Below are 18,706 nucleotides of genomic sequence, written 5' to 3'. Positions count from 1 at the left end.
AGCAATGACACACTATTCGTAAAAGTAACTCCTAACGATGACGCATATACTCTTAACAGTGACATAATAATAATAATAATAATAATAATAATAATAATAATAATAATAATAATAATAATAATAATAATAATAATAAATTTTGTGGAATCAGCTATTATACATAGCCATAGACAACGTCAAATTATATCTTACTACCACAAGTTCATCGTAACAATGATTGTTCATTATACACAATACGAGCCCGTAAGTGCTATAGTATTAAAGTTCACAACAAGCCGTATAGACAATTTATTATACCTAGGTACAACCTTACACTCATGGCTTCATAGTTATTTTGTGATTTTGTCAATCTCAAATATGATACGTTGATACGTCTGTTATTTCTAATGTTATATGAGTTTATGTCTTGCCTATAGTGTATTTCTGACGTTTTGCCCTTCATGTACGCACATCAACACGTTGTGTATATATACAAATTGATTACCGTCATTATTTTTAATCTTATGAATAACGGTTTACAATGGCACGTCTTCTCTGCATTCGTTATTATTATTATTATTATTATTATTATTATTATTATTATTATTATTATTATTATTATTATTATTATTATTATTATTTTGTTACCCATAACAGTATAGCCTACCATATAGTAAAATACTTTGAAAAAACGCAAAATATGCGGATCTTACATAATTCTGTGGTACCTGATTTCTCAGATTTTTTCTTAAAATCAAGTATATTACTCTAGAAATTCTTCCTGTAATATATTGAATGTGCGAGTCCCATGATAATTTGTTATCAATTATAATGCCCAAAAATTTAATATTGTCCAGATTTTTCTCGGTTGCCATATCTCTTAAACTGAAGTTTAAATATTTCGTTTTACCTTCATTATGAAAAAAAAAAACGTTCGTTTTAAACCATGATCCTGCTTGAGATAATGTTCTTTCTGTGATTTCTTCAAATTTTTCCAAATCGTGGCTAACACTGAGAAATGTGTCATCTGCATATCTAAAAGCGATATACTACTCCTAACAGTGACACACTAGATGTAAAAGTGGCATGCTAGTTTTTAAGAGTGACACACTGACATACCACTCGCAACAGTGACATATATGTTTCTCATGATGTCACATTACTCTTAAGAGTGATAGGCTATACTATTCTTAAGAGTCTTCATCCCGGCGAAATTAAAATACCGCTAACTTAAGAGTAATTATGTGATATCTTCAAATAGATAAAAGATAATCGCAATGTGGAACAAGAGCGCCCTAAACAATATCATTTTACATGAGATACCGTTATCACGACTCACTTATCTGCTTTCGATTTCGAGCCATTTTGAAAATCGGCATTTATTTTTGCGTTTCTAAACAAATGAAAACGGAAAGCCACTAGGTAACTTGTGATAACGGTACCTCACGCAAAACAATATTGTCTAGGACGCTCTTCTTCCATATTTCAATTATCTTTTATCTATTTGAAGATATCACATAATTACTGTAAAGTTAGCGGTATTTTAATTTCGCCGGGATGAAGACTCCTAACAGTGAATACTAGCCTAAACAGTGACACAGTACTCGTAAAAGTGACATACCATTCCTAGCAGTGACACCTGCCCCTAACAGTGATACACTACTCGTAAAAGTGACATACTATTCCTAACAGTGACAGGGGCCGCGGTTGCTCAGTGGACCCTTCCCGCTGGTCTAGTGGCTAGCACGTTCGCCTTTGATGTACGAGGTCCCGGGTTTGATTCTCGGTGGGAGAGCTTTTGTGAATTTAACTGTCCTCGATGTTTCTGTGTTCGTGTCCCTGTCATTCTAGGTGATTGGAAAAAAGTCGAGTAAAGCAAGTAAAATTAAGTAATAAGTAGTTCAAGTAAGTTACTGAGATACGTTCGGTGAGTCAGTTAATTTTTTTTAAAAAAAGTGGTAGAGCTTTCACTTTTGGTGCTCGGGATCCGTGGTTCGATCCCAGCTCGCGCCAAGTGAACTTTGTTGTAGACAAACATTGTGTGTGTGTGTTTCCTGGGGCATCTACCGTTTCCTCCCACTTTCTTCATTCCACCATTTCATTCATTTCTCATAATCACCGTCTCCTTTAGCCTAGCCGGCATAACCGTGGGAAGTAAAACTCAAAGATTTCATTTCATTTTTTTCCCTACCAGTGACATACTATCCTAACAGTGGCACACTAGTCTTAACAATGACACATATGATCCTAACAGTGATACACATGATCCTAGCAGTTTGTAATTCTTTTTAATTTGAGAGAAATCTCTGAATAGTTTACTAGTTTGCATTTTGTATGCGAGAAACGGGGAAACGACATGCGTGTGAAATTGCTATAAAATGCACACGACATTTGGTGGGATCTAGTTCATTGTTACTGCTGTACACAATTTCGCCTCATTGTCAAAAAAAAAAAAAAAAAAAAAAAAAAAAAAAAGACAGAAAGAGGGCAATAATTCAAAAAAAAAAAAAAGGACCCAACATATTTTTGGTCTATTCTTATTTCAACTAACTTAACCTTCTTTTCAAAAACGCCCATAAATCTCGCTCAACAGTAGAATGTGTCCAATGAGGACACAAGCTGAAAGCGTTAATGCTTCAAGGTATATATGTATTTAACAGAAATACATACATATACGTTAGTCACAAATCATCACAAATCAAGAAGAAATATATCATAAAGAGTAAAAAAAACTACTCTTTTCTTAATAGTAAACTAACAGAAAGGAAACTGTACTTACTCAGCTTTGCTACAAAATAAGATATGCTGCACTTTACCGTATATACTGTATAGTCATGATTAGCCGAATTTTCGGGTTAACCGAATCCCTAAGAAAAAAACTATTACTTGTGTGCCATATTTATTGAGAGACAGCAAGAATGAGTACAATATTTGTTTTGGTTTAACAGTGATTTATCAAAGAGTACGAGCAATGTTCGTCGTTTTGGGAAATTTCCCTAATCCGGGGAAATTTAGTAGGTAAATTTAGCAAAAAGAAAAAAAGGAATTTTTCCATAGAATTGAAAATCCAGGGAAATTCTCTAGCTGACTGATTGACCAATATAAATGCCAAAATGTTTCTTTGCTTTTCAGAAATAAATCTATAGAATAGCAATGTGTGTGTCTGTGTCTATTGGCGTCTCTGGCATGTAAAATTTGGGGGGGACATCAAAGGAAATGATCTAACTGCTAGTGAGTATTTAAATAAATTAATTAAAATAAAATATTAAATATTTCGTATTTCAAAATATTGGGGGAACGCGTCCCCGCGTACCCCCCGTCATGTCTGTGTCTGTTCAAAGTAGTATAATTGTACCCATTGTTGTCTGGGTGTATTTGCAGTGTTAGATCCAGCTCGGGGCCGGGGGACCTAGGCCCCTCCATTTTTTTGAGTGACAAAATTAATTTAAACTATTATTTATAAATTTTTGAAACTTTATAGTAAACTTTTGACATATCTATCATAGTCTGTATTCTGGCTAGCCCTCCAAGTTTTTACTTTCTAGATCCATCACTGTGTATTTATGTGTAGTTTTTGTAGAAAAAAAGTTTAAAATAAAGTAAAAAAAATGCAAATGAACAAAACAAATGTGGTTGGCATTTCCTTTAATAGGGCTAAATTAATCTTACCACATTAACTTCTGTCGCAGAAATGGAACCCTTAATGAACTAGGGAAAATTTGAGGTTCACAACGGGTGTGCAATATAACAATATTTAAAACCATGAGGCAACATACTTATGTGTCGAATACTGTGATCATAATATCATGATTTTCGAATAAATAGGCTCAGAGTTAAAAGAGATTAAAAATCTTACTTTTTCCCCAAAAAAAATATTTCGTAAAACTGCTTAGATAAGTATCATATCCAATTACATAAATGACTTTCAATCAATGCTCACCAACGGGAAGTTCATCAGATCCGGACCTTGCCGAAAATTTCGTAACTCAATATATATTTGTACATTTTCTCAATAAAAACTTTACTTGTTTCACTGGGAGATGATGGGACATGAAAATTTGATCTTACGCTTCATCTGTACTCTTTCTTTTATTAAAAAAAAAAAAAAATCTAGTTCTATCATTTTCTTCTGAAAATATAGGCGGAATTATTTTACAATTACTTATCCTCTTTTTAGATGCAGAATAATACCTGTTTAATATTATATAGTAGCTTCTAGTGGTATTGGATCCCCCTCCAAAGCTCGGACACCTCCCAACAAAAATTTTTGGGTGTGCGCCTGCTTTCAAGAGATTACGATGATAGCGTCATACTTAACGCCTGACTACTGCAGGAAACATGTTAGTCGGCCTCTTTAGTATGTCACTAATCACTCGTGAGAACGACTCTGCATAAGGCCTAATGAGTCATCAATAAGCATGCGGTCAACTTTTAGTCTGCTGTAAGTCTTTTATTTATTTGCTATCGACGAAGTCTATGCTAGTGAGGCAGAGGAGGATCCAGGACGGACTTCTGGGGAGGGGCCGGTGGGTTGTAATACTGTTACTTAAGGGAATCTTCTACCATCTCCGCTTAGGTTTCTAACTCTCCATTTGATAACATGTAAAATTTAATATGGTAATTTCTAACAAAGTATTGCAGGTAATAACTTGAAATTTTTAATACAAATACACAAGACCCATATAAATCCAACCACGGTCTCCAATATCACGGGGTTTCGAAATTTGGATTCTGGGTACCAAAATATTTTGTATCCATACCCTGGGGTCTGGTGCACAGAACTTTTATTCTTTTTGTGTAGCTGTGTTATTATTATTATTATTATTATTATTATTATTATTATTATTATTATTATTATTATTATTATTATTATTATTATTATTATTTTCCATGCGTACATTTTCTCGAAAATATCCTCCCTCTAAGAGATCTATATCAACAATTCATTCCTGAATAGTACTCAGCTTCTTTTCCTACTAATGACTATTTAGGAGTTTTTCCTTAGCTGAATCTCGTTATATTGTGTCTCCATTGTACGTAAAATAGGATTCGATTGCCAGTGTAAGCTCACAACTTCCGAAGTTGAGTCAACATTGTGAAAGAAATGGAGAACTATCCGAATAAAGTGGTAGCGATCTCTGGCCAAGAAAGACGAAAGGATTGTTTGATGTCATTGCACTGATCACGATCTTCTAGGTTGTGAATGTTTACCAGCTGTCATGTCCAGGCCCCTATGGGCTGTATTGCTGAGTTTAGATTTTAGACTAATAAACAGCTGTCTTTAGAAAATAACCTTGTAACACAAATATGATAGTCATGAGTTCCGAACCATAGTGTCAACTGGTATAAATCTCACTTGGGTGGTAAAATTTGTTATTAGACATTCGTGGAAATCAACTGCTCTGTTAAAATATTTCAGTTTTCTAACATTGTTATGCCTAATTATTATTAAGCATTAATAATTAATTATTATTAAGAAGAAGCTGAAAATCAAGAAACATGGAAGAAATATTTCAAGGTCCAAACTGAAAATTAAGAAGAAACGAAAAAAATCTCATCAGTCCCAGGACCGGCCAAAAGGCAGAAAACTTAATAATAATAATAATAATAATAATTTTAAAATTTCGTTCTTGATTATAAGAATACATTATACATTATAAAAGTCGTATACAAAGAAATGTATACATCCTAGAAATAGTATATACATATCAACGAAATACCTTACTACTGTCAAACAACATTTGTACTGTGTATACATTTATATTAATTCTATAGACTGTCACGTCTTTTAATCACGTGGCTCCCCAGCTTGCCTCACAACGATGAGCAAACGCCAATGATTTGAGTATTCTAGTAGGGAATCGAACCTAGAATCACGCGAACAGGAGTCAAAAGTTCTAACCACAAGACTATGGAACCCCTTAGTATGACGTTATGCTTGAAATTCAAATGATTCTACCAAAAACAATTATCAACGAAATAGTTTATTACATCTCTAACACATTACATTTATACTGTGCATACATCTATATTAATTACATTATGAAAAGGAGTAGAATGACTATATGCCTGAAATTAAAATGATCCTACAAAAAGCATATTTTTCAACGAAATACCTTCCTATTGTCATGTATACGGGTAATTTTATTCGTGGGTGGAAGGAGGAGTCGCCCGAAGTAAGGAAGAAATACAATACTCTCCTATCTGATAATTGAAATCATGAATAAATTTTATTATTATTATTCTTTCTGTATATGTTCATTTTCGAGTTAATCATTCCATATCGGACTCCCGAAGAAAAAAAAAAACTATTGAAACAACTTATTGACCGTGCTGATAGCGACTACTCCCCGTCACGACACCGTTTTTCAGTTTTGTTAGTGTTAGGAAAAAGAAGAGTGAGAAAGAAGAGTAGCAGAGGGAGGCAGAGAAGAAAAGAAAAAGAGAAAGAATGAAGAAAGATAAAGGATTGGAGGAGAAAGGATTACTGGATAATTCAGGAAATATAGTAATGAACTTGAATGGTTATTAACGAAGGATCAATTCCGAAGTGATCCGGAAATAGACACATGTCCATAAATACGAGCCTGATCTGGGTTCAGGCGACTGCACAAGAGGGAGTTGCCCAAACCCAGCCCAAGCTAGGTGAAAATGGAATTTAATTGGTTGTAAGGTAATCCTGAATGGTAAATATTAACTATCCAGTCTCTGAACTCCATACTCTGAGATCGACCACACATATGAATTAGCTTGGCGAGACTTCTTTTTTGGAAGGAGAGAGTACCAAATTCTTTTCCTCTTTGATTCCTTCATTTTGTCACACTTCTTGCAACACAGATATTATAGCACAACGACAGTAGAATTTCCAGTAAGTGCACTTTGCAGTTCGTTTCAAGACTATTCTAAAACTCAAGGGTCACAAAATCACCCTCCCCTCTTTCCCTTTTCGAAGGGATCTTTCGAGGGGAAAGGTGAAAAATGTGGAAACAATTGGATACAATTACTAAGAACATTTTCCTTCTTCCTTCACAAGTCTCTTGTTTATGGTCATTTCGTCTTGTGTGATAAGGCGGACTTCAGAACACAAAATTGCAACGCTCCAGATTCCCTACCCAAATTGTCACGCGGTTCGTATGTCAGTCTTCGAGTTTCTTCAAAGAATGTTACATTATCTGCTATGAGATCTGCAAACGATCTCCATTGTATAACTGCTATCTCGATAGAGGCAGTGGACAAAACTGAGGACAAAGCTGCCCAAAACAAGTTTTTGACACACACACACACACACAAAAAGGAAGAAACAGAGACAACATTTGTTTTTAGCCAGAAGCGCTCATAAATCACTACCACGTGACGCGAAGACTATTAGGGCTAGAGGTTCAGCAGAGAGCTCTCAATTCCTGGAGAAATTCTATCCTCTACGTTGCCAAGTGTAAACGGAAGTATACATTATAATTAATCTAAATTGATCTGGGGCATTAAATCAAAAACAGAAACCATGAACATATAGGTATTGCTGTTGGAAAATATCATGGAAAATTTTGCGACGGTAAGTGCAATATCTTGTTAAATATTCACATAGAAATATCTACGTGTTATCTTATAGGGATCCTGAAACACTTGCAAGTGGGTAGACATCCCCTTAAGAGCTACTTTTAAGAGTTCCAAACTCTGGGATGGGTTTTATTTATATACAAAAATAAGAAAGTTTCGTCTTGTGGGGAGGAGGAGCGATCACCCACTCGATCCGCTCTTGTAGTGAGGAGTGTGTCAATCATACGTGATTCTTAAAAATCAAGAACCGAAATTTGTGCTTTGGTGTTGGAGAAAAGAAGAAAAAAAAAACAATGAACGAATAAATAATAGGAAATAAAATATCAAATAACAATCAATTTCCAAATGTCCTACACGAAATGTGAGGACAACAAAATTTTTCTAGTATCATTCGGCTGAGCATAAGGTAACAGTACAAAGGTGTGATGGAGTCGCTGTATTTCTGACAGCGTAACAAAATATACTCGTTCTCGAGTAAGGAAAACAATTATTCAGAAACTATTTTGTAAATATGGAAGATAGAAATTTATTCATAATTCACGCAGAAATTGAAAAAAGGAAAACACATAACATACATAAGTTTCATTTTCATATTTTATAATAATAATAATAATAATAATAATAATAATAATAATAATAATAATAATAATAATAATAATAATAATAATAATAATAATAATAATATGGGAAATTAAGATGCAAAAATGGGATTTTTTGCCTCTCGAGATGGGATTTTTTTAAAGCGTTTTAGCTTGGCATCACTGGTATAGGTTAGAGGCGGATTATGTCGATGTACTGCTGGTATAAGACCTATACATTCTCTGTGTTTATAGTTTTACAATAATTCATGAGAGCATTGAAAAAGTATTTATGTATCCTAAATTTAAAGAAAAAACTCAGAGCGATTATGTAGTACGCCAACACCATATTCCATTTATTTTCTTCATGTTTTGTTCTGTTTTGAAATAATTGGATTGATACAATAGAGACCTGCACGGGCCGAATTTTTCGGCCCGAGCCCGATCCAGCCCGATAAGTTTTTCAAAATTCTTGGCACAAGCCCGGCCCGGGCCCGATAAATTTTAAAAGTTTTTGGCCCGACCCCGGCCCGATAATTTTTTAAAAAAATTAGCTCGAGCCCGAATCTTTCCCATAATTTAGTACTAAATTTGACCTAACCCTCAGAAACATTTTCTAAACTTTGGTTCACAGCCTGACGCTTGCCTTCCGAATGGTACTATTGCCTGCTAGAACTTTGCCTGTCATCGAGAGAACAAAAACTCCATTCCTTGTAGCAAAAATCTAACTTAATTGATTTTTAGCATAAAGTGAAGATGGCAATATTGTTTAGCGACAGGCAAAACATTCCCACCTCTTCTTGTCATATTTTGGATTTAGTGAAGGTTAAGGCCAGAGCTCAATTTACCGCATAATGCCTGCAATCCTCTATAGTGAAAGTGGAGCCGCTAAGCAACACAAACTGTAAATAGCTATTGCATTCTATGTAACATTTTTCACGGACACACTTCTTCAACGTTTGGCTTTATTCCAATTATCGTTTAACGAAAGTCAATAATTATTAAAGAATTGCAATTGATCGGCCCCAGCCCGGCCCGACCTGAAGAGAAATCAGTGTCGGCCAGCCCAAGCCCGGCCCGGCCCGAAGAAATAACAGTGTCGGCCCGCCCAAGCCCGGCCCGGCCCGAAGAAATAACAGAGTCGGCCCGCCCAAGCCCGGCCCGTGCAGGTCTCTATGATACAATACTGATTTTTAAGTTGCAATTAAATCTACAAATTTCCTGTTCGCTAGCGCCATCTATGGTCTCAAGCAGGCAGTGTAGGTAGAGCTGAACCACTTTGTGAACTTAAGTGATATAATTCACTGCAAATACAAGTGGACTACAAACGAGAAAACGTTCGGAAGTATTCGGAGCAAGAGACTGTAGAACGTGTTCCTCGGTAGTATAGTGGTTAGTATCCCCGCCTGTCACGCGGGAGACCGGGGTTCGATTCCCCGCCGGGGAGGAAGTCTTTTTTTAAAATGACTTCATTTACTTTATTGTTAGCCGTTAGATATCTCCTTTCAAACTGAAGTTGCAAAAAATGAATTGTGTCCTGTTTTAGAACTATTATATTAAAGATATATTATATTAGAACTACTATATTAAAGTAAATGAAATATGTTGCAGAATTTTCACATTTCCAGGAACAAAGTTAGCAAAGCCCCCCCCCCCCTCCCCGAAACAAAATCGTAAATACGTCACTGATGTTACTGTAGTATGTGGACATTATTTTATTTGTATTTCTTTATCTTAGCCTATATTTCAAATGTACGCACCTATATTTTTATGTGAAAGCCATAATGTAAACATATAAAACATTCATAGATACTGGTTAGATTGTCATAAAAATGATGAAAGAACTCACAAGTGGTAATTCGAACATCCTCAAAATTGTCCAGCTGCAGGAATATCTTAAAGCATGGTACTGTAGAACTTCCACGACATGACACACCAAACATGTTCAAAGAACATCGTAAAATGGGGTGATATAGATCACTCATAGATATTTTAATTAAAGCACCCCAAAGATGTGTAAGAAACACCACATACTATACTGGTATTAAACGTTCACGTACTGATTGGGACTTCCCAAAGAGGGGCCAACAAATACCTTAAGCGTAAAACATGGTGCTATATAATATCCATATGATTACAGAACTCAAGAAGATGTAAAAGGTACAACGTAAAGCTTGGTGTTGTAAAACATTTTCAGATGGTGTAGTTAGAGCAACACTAAGCAAACTATAATTGTGTAATCTTTGGTGCTGATTGGAAGTTTATATCATTTGAATATGATATAAATAAGAATGCTGTAATAACGCAGGTGATAATGATAGCAATGTATATGGTGTTCTCAGTAGTAAGAGTGAACTTGAGAAAGTTATGAACTTTTCCGCTTATTATTCACTCTGAACGTTCAAAATAATATTTTGAAACTATTTTCTATGGAAAAAAAAGTAACAAATTCCACAAACTATACATATAGGCATGAAAATTGACTACCACAGAATAGTTTGGTATTACTAGTCAAGCACCTCAAATGTAATTTCCGAACGTTCAGATTGCACGTAACTTTTTTTGTTGAGTTCTCTCTCACTGTCCAGAACTCCTCATACTATTAGGAACTGGTTGGCTAGGACTAGAGGACTAGAAAATTATTCAGTCTCCTTTTTGTCTTCTGTATATATTGAAATATATTGCGCGTTCAGCACACAAGGAAATCAAGTCCAATTTTTGGTCATTTTGAACGTACTGTATTTGTTTTAAGATTTATATCTGAAGCTCCTTTCAGAGCTTAAAAGATACATGTTCAGATACTGTAATTAGCTCTTATAATATATTAAAGAAAGTATTAATTTTTTTTTCATGTACTTACTTGAATTGGACAGACTGTATATGTCTTATTCTCTTAATTTTGGTATTTAGACTTTTGTTCTGAATGTCCCATATTTCCTGCCTGCTTATAGTCCAGACAAGAAATTGGACTTCTGGGCAGGGGACGGAGGGGGAGATAAAGAAACTTTTAAAAAAATCGAAACTTAACTCGTGCGGAATGTTATGCCATTTCTATTTTGTTCCTCCGAACAATCTCCCTAAAATCAACAGGTTCTCGGTTAAAGGCGGAAAGAAAAGTGAAAATCATTCCGTAGACACCATGATTTTCCCACTAAGTTGCTACAAAAAAAAAAGATACACATCGAATTCAGTGGTGTCTGCAGAAGTTCACCAAGAGGATTTCAAGCTTCTACTTTGATATATTTTCATGTTTGTATATATACACAGGGTGTTCATTTATTATGTAGCCAAAATCTAATGGTGAAATCCTCACACCTAAACAATTAAAAAAGTCCATATGATCATAAGGCGAAAAACCCGTTGTTTCAAAGTTACGAGATGCCGAAATCGAGAAAATCGCAACTTTGATTCTGCCTAGTTAGGAAACTATGAGAAATATCAACGGCGGTTAAAGAAATATTAGAGGAACTAGTACGATGTCTATCTAAATAACCATGTATCAGAGTTGGGTTTTACTGTCACACATGATTTTAGAAAGAGGGGAGGAAGAGCAGAACCTATACTGCAGCTCCCGCTATAAAATCCGTTGCGCCGACACGTCCCAACTTTGAAACATGATATCTCTTATAGTGTTCGAGCTAGGCAGCCTCAAAGTTACAATTTTCTTGATTTCGGCATTTCGTAACTTTGAAACAAGGCGTTTTTCGCCTTATGTTTATATGGACTTTTTTTCATTGTTTAGGTGTGAGAATTTTCCCAGTGGATTTTGGTTACATAATAAATGAACACCGAACATACACACACACACACACACACACACACACATATATATATATATATATATATATATATATATATACAGGGTGTTTCAAAACAACAACGTTTGGGAGGTGATTCCTAACATCAAGACGAAAAGTATAGACCAACCTGGGTGCACAAATGCTTCGAAAACATGAAAAAAAAAAAGAGATTTATAGGTCCGTAGCTCCAAAAGTATGGGATCTACTGTAGTCGGGTGAAGACTTTATTTAGGAACTAGTATGTGTCCTATCCTAATATCCATGTTTTATAATCCTGTGGTACTTACGCAACAATTCTTATAGAGGCATTTAGTGAGTCCTTCAAATTATATGCCAGTAGCCAAAATGCCTCTATAAAAATATAGAGGCCCATAGTTTTGGAGTCAAGGACATTTAAATTTCATTTTTTCATGTTTTTGGCAGTCTATAACTCCGAAAGGAAGCATTTGTGGACCCAGATTGGTCTATACTTTTCGTCTTATCATGGTGTCAGGAATCACCTCCCAAACGGTCGGTGTTGTTTTGAAACACCCTATATATATATATATATATATATATATATATATATATATATATATATATATATATATATATATATATATATATATATATATATGTGTGTGTGTGTGTGTGTGTGTTTATTTTTGTATAAAACCCCAATGTTGGATCAATAATGACTTTTAAGGTTATTTCTAACCTCCAAGTAGTTTATGTTTAACACAGGCGATGGCGCCACCGCCAACAATGTTAACATATGCAACTAATAAAATTTAAACAATCAAAAATAAAATAATTCAAAAACTAAGCAAAAATGGATACAGTATGGTTAATGGACGTTATAAAATGTAGGGAACGGTGCATGCCGGTTTCATATATTGTTGTCAGTCTCATTGTTGGAAGCCACCATTGTTAAGTAAACAATCAACATTATGTTCTATACTCGCTACCAGAAACTGATCAAACTTGGCACACCCATTTACGATTGAAATATCTGAGGAATTATACATGTCCACGTTTTACATTGTTGGTAGTTTCATTGTTGGAGATTGCTCTTGCTGGAAGAGACAATCAACTGTATATCCCAAATTTTCAACCAGAAACTGACCAAACTTTGCACGCCTATTTACGATTGGCATATCTGGCGAATTATGTAGACCACGTTTCATATTGTTGCTAGTTTCATTGTTGGAGACTACCATTGTTGAAAGAGGCAATCAACTGTATCTCCTACACTAAACGAGAGAAACTAATACAACACACTTGTGAACAAGGAGGAAAAAAAAAATAGATTTTGTCTGCGGTGAATAATGTGCCTAGATTACTACTTACATTTTCCGTCTAACATTTCTTCAAACTTTGTGATGTTAATAACCTACAACAACATTTAATTGAAGACCTATGTCTCAGGAAGAAAAAAAGATTATTATATAATAATTATTAAATTATAACTTGTGTTCTTTTGCGCTCTTTACTGTTCAAAACATGAACTGTTCAAAATACTGGATTTTATAACTATGAGCCTAACGTTTCTAATAAGCAACTAAATACCTTGTAAGCACACAATAAAGTACACTATAAAGTTAACCAAATATATTATCTAGATATCAAAATTGCAGGTTATATATATAATTAAGGAACTAACTTATCACACACAATGATACAGTTCAGTTTTACCATTGCTTGTAAAAATTATCTTTAGTAGCGCCTTAATTCCAAATGAGTTTACTGATACAGAAACTTAACGATCTGCACAGTACTTAAGTAAGTTTTAGTGACACCTGTTTCGCCTTCATGCAAAATGTCAAAAGTATTAAAAAAGGTTCTGGGTTGTAGTTCCACCAGTCAGAAGTCAAGAAGTTTCAACATTTACAAGCGCTGTAAATGGAAATTTCCTTTTTTTTTTTTTTTTTTTTTGTATCACCCCTTCCGTTCGCAATTTCGTTACAGTTTGTAAACCAAAAGAGAACAGTTTGTGGTCATGGTCAAACCATGAAACATAATGTTAAAATTCTACAATGACTAACCACTGAAAGTCTTTGGATAGGTTAGGGACATAATTAAATACTCAAAATAAAAAGACTATATTTACACGGAACTTTTACGTAAGGTATTTTGGTTTAAAAAATACAATAAAAACTGTTTACTGCTTAAATCCACAATTCATGGATGACTAACTGGTTATTGGCTTAGTTGGCGTGGAAGGTGATTTACAAGGTTTTTCAGGAGACAAAGCTGGCTCTGATTTGGTACCGCTACGTGGAAAATTACTTGGGTTCGATTGAATCGGAGTTTATCATTCCTATTAGCATCAATGGCAATATAAGACATAAATTTACAGTAGGAATTCGAACCATTGTAATATGTTCAGTGCTCTCTCACCGAGAATCGAACCCAGGACCTCTTGCACTACAGAAATGAGCGCTAGCAACTAGACCAGCAAAGAGGATTGGGAATATTACTCTATCATGAATTTAGTAAACGTAATATCCTGGAGTCACAATACAACAGGTTCTATGGCTTGCCACATGGATGATGTGTGGTTAGTACACTGATTTCCATACCCGTTGTGTATCTTCCACGATCGCAGTGTTATGTCTTAACTTCAGTGGCTTCGATATTGTCTCACTATGTTGGGTTGACAACAATTTTGTACCCGTAGCATAGATACCGAAAATCAAGTCAGGGGGCCACGCGTACCACATTCTTGTACAGTTAGCAGCAAAAGTATCTTCTTCCCTGACTGCTATAGCTCCATTAGGTCGGGTTCAGTACTTTTACTATCACAAATACCTGGACAGATGCAATCCAACTTACGCGTAACTTTTCAATCAACAGTAGGGATGCGCACGAGACGAGTCGAGACAGGATTTTCCTGACAAAATTCGAGTTGAGACACGGCTTTTCCAATAGAGAAATATACATTTTTCGAGCCGAGACATCAATTTTACAGCAAATTTTCGAGACGAGACAGCCACAAATCTTGTCTCGTGCGCATCCCTAATCAGCAGACGACAGCTAGTAAACCTGTAGAGCACTGAAACAGACTTTTGCTGTGAATTTGATCTACGAAGAAATTTCTCAATTTTGAAGTTAGTCTCTACTGTTTGAAGCGTGTTGTTCAATGAAAGCCATATATAATCAGGATATTTTGTTAAGGATAGATTTCCAGTTAGGATAGTTAAGGATAGACGAAGGTAGATCCACACACAGACACACACACCCCCACACACACAAACATACATATAACGGACATATTGAGATAAAATAAGATGATGTGCGTTAGTCAATTTATAATACTTACTTCTATTACCAGCTAATACACACAAATCAAAACCGATAATGAACAGAAGTACTGTACATATGTTAACTTAATTTTTTCCCAATAGTTAAGGAGGGAATTCTGAACACAGTACTGCTTGCCTGTTCGATTTTCCATGAACACTTTAACTTGAGAAACCACACTAAGCATGTCAGTATTATTTCGAGGTAAGGCGAATTGCTATAGTTCCTTTAAACTATGGACAGCATACTGACAACTCTTTAGCATACACTTTTCTTTGAATTCAATGACATATTTCTTTTTTTCATTTCCTCGACCTCCTCTTTTCCTTTTCCTCAACCTCACTCAACTTTCCATATAATTCTCAATTAAAGTTTTTGTATTCGTTGTGTCTTTTTCCGTTTGCACGTTACTGTTTTGCTGACAGTATTTGCCAGTGTAGTCAAGTGGTTACCGCATTGGCTTCCTACCAAGATGGCGTGGGTTCAAATCAACCAAAGTCAGAAATTCTTAACGAGCTTCAATCTCAATTTCAATCCATACTTTGTGTGATATGCAAGACTTTCTGTGGAGAAGGAAAAACATGTTCGAATGTCGATAATGACAGGGGATTGGAGTAGATACATGAATGGAGGCAAAGATTTAAATTTTTTCCCCCTTCAATCGTTCTTGATTTGATATTTTCAGTTAATTTCAACCATTGTCTAACTCAAGTGTAATCAGTATTTTTTTTCTCCTCACAGAATGTAGTGAAATAATGCATAATTCACACGACGAATTATAATGTGATTAATATACGGCTTTCATTGGACAACACGCTTAAAATAGTAGAGACTAACTTCAAAATGGAGAAGAAACTTCTTCGTAGATCAATCCACGGCAAAAGTCTGTTTCAGTGCTCTACAGGTTTACTAGCTGTCGTCTGCTGATTGAAAAGTTACACGTAATTTGGGTTGTATCTGTCCAGGTATTTGTGATAGTAAAAGTATTGAACCCGACCTATGGAGCTATAGCAGTCAGGGAAGAAGATACTTTTGCTGCTAACTGTAGAAGAATTTAGTACGCGTGGGCCTCAGATTTGATTTTCGGTATCTTTGCTACGGGTACAAATTGTTGTCAACCCAGCATAGTGCAGTGTTGGGTAAGTTACTTGCAAAAATGTAACGTGTTACAAGTTACTTTACTTTCTCTTAAAATGTAACGCGTTACTTACCCTAAAAGAGTAACTGTTACTTTACTTCAAAAGTAACGCGTTACTTTTAGGTCCTAAACTTTAAATATGTGAAAAAAATTATAACTTCTATTACTACCGCTATTATTATTATTATGATTATTATTATTATTATTATTATTATTATTATTATTATTATTATTATTATTATTAGTAGTAGTAGTAGTAGTAGTAGTAGTAGTAGTAGTAGTAGTATTGCACGTTCTGAATCGCTTTATGTAAATGCAAGGACAAATTTTTACTTGATATATGAACATTTTCATATAATATAACATTGATAAAATGCCATACTGCGTTACTCGTAGGGATGGGCACGAGCGAGTTCGAGAGAGTTTTCTTTGAAACTCGATTTGACTAGAAACAGACATCTTTGAGTTCGACCCGAGAATTATTATTATTATTATAACAACACTATATAAACATGAAAGATAGGCGGTTTGTATTTGAATACTAAAAAACTAGTTGATTGCCAACCTCGGTAGTCGTGAAGTCTAGGAGTCAAGGACATTGTTCACGAGCTTCTGAATTTGGGTTGAGGGTCTAGATTGAGTATTCGGGCTCAAGCCAAACACTGTTAAAAGTTATAGGGCACTGGCCAAATATCTTCAAAACCACTCGGCCCGGGTTTAGAATTGTCAACGACTCGAGCAGCTCGGCTCACAGCTCATTCACTATCGACCTGAACCGAGAAGTGAGCCGAGCCAACAGCCCTCGACTCAGTTGAGCCCTCGGCCGAACCGACTCATCTAGAGCCCTCGACTCAGTTGAGCCGAACCGAGCAAATGGCTCATCACTACCAAGCCAGCTCGAGCCGATGTTTCACCTCAATCGAGCCGGCTCGAGCCGTCTTCTCAGTTGAGCCGAGCCGAGCTGAGCTTGTTATAAAAAAATCTCTTGTGGTCTCGCTCTCGAGACGAGATGAGATGCGAGCAGTGTCCCCTGTCGTGAGCAACACTAAAAGTATTTCATATTGCTGTTTAGCTTACATTTCTCATGGCTTTCGCTTTCCAGTGTAATCAGGCCATGATTTCAAAACGAGTTAAAACGAGCGAGCCATTTATAAAACTCGACTGGACTTGAAATTCGACGCGAAAAACTGAATTGGTTCGGAACTCGACTCGAGAATATTACCTTTAACTTGACTCGAAACTCCGCTTGAATTCGAGTCGAGTCGAGTTTTAGCTTGACTCGAGCTCATCCCTATGCGTTGGAAAAAATGATTGCTTATTACAAGCTATACTAATTATATAATAATAACAATGTTGTTATGTAAAATTAAAAATACAGAATATAGAGAAACATTACACTACAACTAACAAAATGAGAACACATGAAGTGGGGATGAATCAAACTTGCCAGTAACTCAAAAATCGATACATGCTTTTTAAAGCTAGTTTCAAACTCTATAATCAACGGGACTCTAGGATAAGCAAACTGATCTGAAAGAACTCCAATATTACATACCATCAGCAAACTATTTTCTAGCAATAAAGTAGGCGTGCTCATCAGAACACAATTTATTCATATTAACCCCTTACTGTAAATCGTTAATTATGGCACCCTAGCTGTTGATAAATATTTTCCGTCGGGGCACTTCAGACACTTTACTTTTAAATTATGTCCACCATCATCCTCAGCTCTTAAGAAAAAAATATTCTTTCAAATGTTCGAACGATAAAATATTTTCGTTCTCTATCTTTTTTAAAAAAAATACCAATTAAAGTAAAATAGACTACCCCTATCATTGCACTCCTAGTTCACTCACTGAATGTATTGATTTGGAGCTGTCAAAATCTACGACAAAACCTTTCAGGTGCTTACAATCAGTACACGTGATTTTCCTAAAGTAGTCATCATATTCCAAAAACAGCAAGTGGCACTACGAACTTATCTGTTTCTCTGTGTGTTGGTGATTGTCGGTCACTGACATACGTAGTTCATGCTCCATTGTTTCATTCTGAGAAATTCACTTCCAGGAAAGAAACACTTGTTCACGAAAAAAATATACATATATATTGTAGTTATTCATCCGAAATGTAACGCGAAAAAAGTAACGTAAACTAGGTACGTTACATAAAAATTTGTAACGCGTTACCGTTACAGTTACTTTGGAAAAAATGTAACGCGTTACTAGGAAACATTACTTAAAAAGTAACGCGTTACTTGCGTTACGTTACTTCCCAAGACTGGCATAGTGAGGCAATATCGAAGCCACTAGAATTAAGACATAACACTGCGATCAGGAAAGATACACAACGGGTATGGAAATCAATGTATTAACCAC

The 18,706-nt window shown here is 35.4% G+C and overlaps 1 protein-coding gene and 1 non-coding gene across 2 annotated transcripts in view; both read left to right on the top strand.

Moving 5' to 3' along the window:
• The window catches only part of LOC145675822 (uncharacterized), a 526,764-nt gene that overhangs the window by 307,067 nt on the left and 200,991 nt on the right, over positions 1-18,706 (top strand). The gene's annotated exons all lie outside the window — the stretch shown is intronic.
• Positions 9,487-9,558, top strand: TRNAD-GUC (transfer RNA aspartic acid (anticodon GUC)). Its single transcript has one exon. It is a non-coding gene; the product is annotated as a tRNA-Asp (tRNA).

This window comes from Thermobia domestica, chromosome 18 (assembly GCF_964235325.1).
Source record: "Thermobia domestica chromosome 18, izTheDome1.hap1.1, whole genome shotgun sequence".
NCBI lineage: Eukaryota > Metazoa > Arthropoda > Insecta > Zygentoma > Lepismatidae > Thermobia > Thermobia domestica.
Note: the sequence above shows the minus strand (reverse complement) of the source record. Positions and strands in the feature narration are given on the sequence as shown.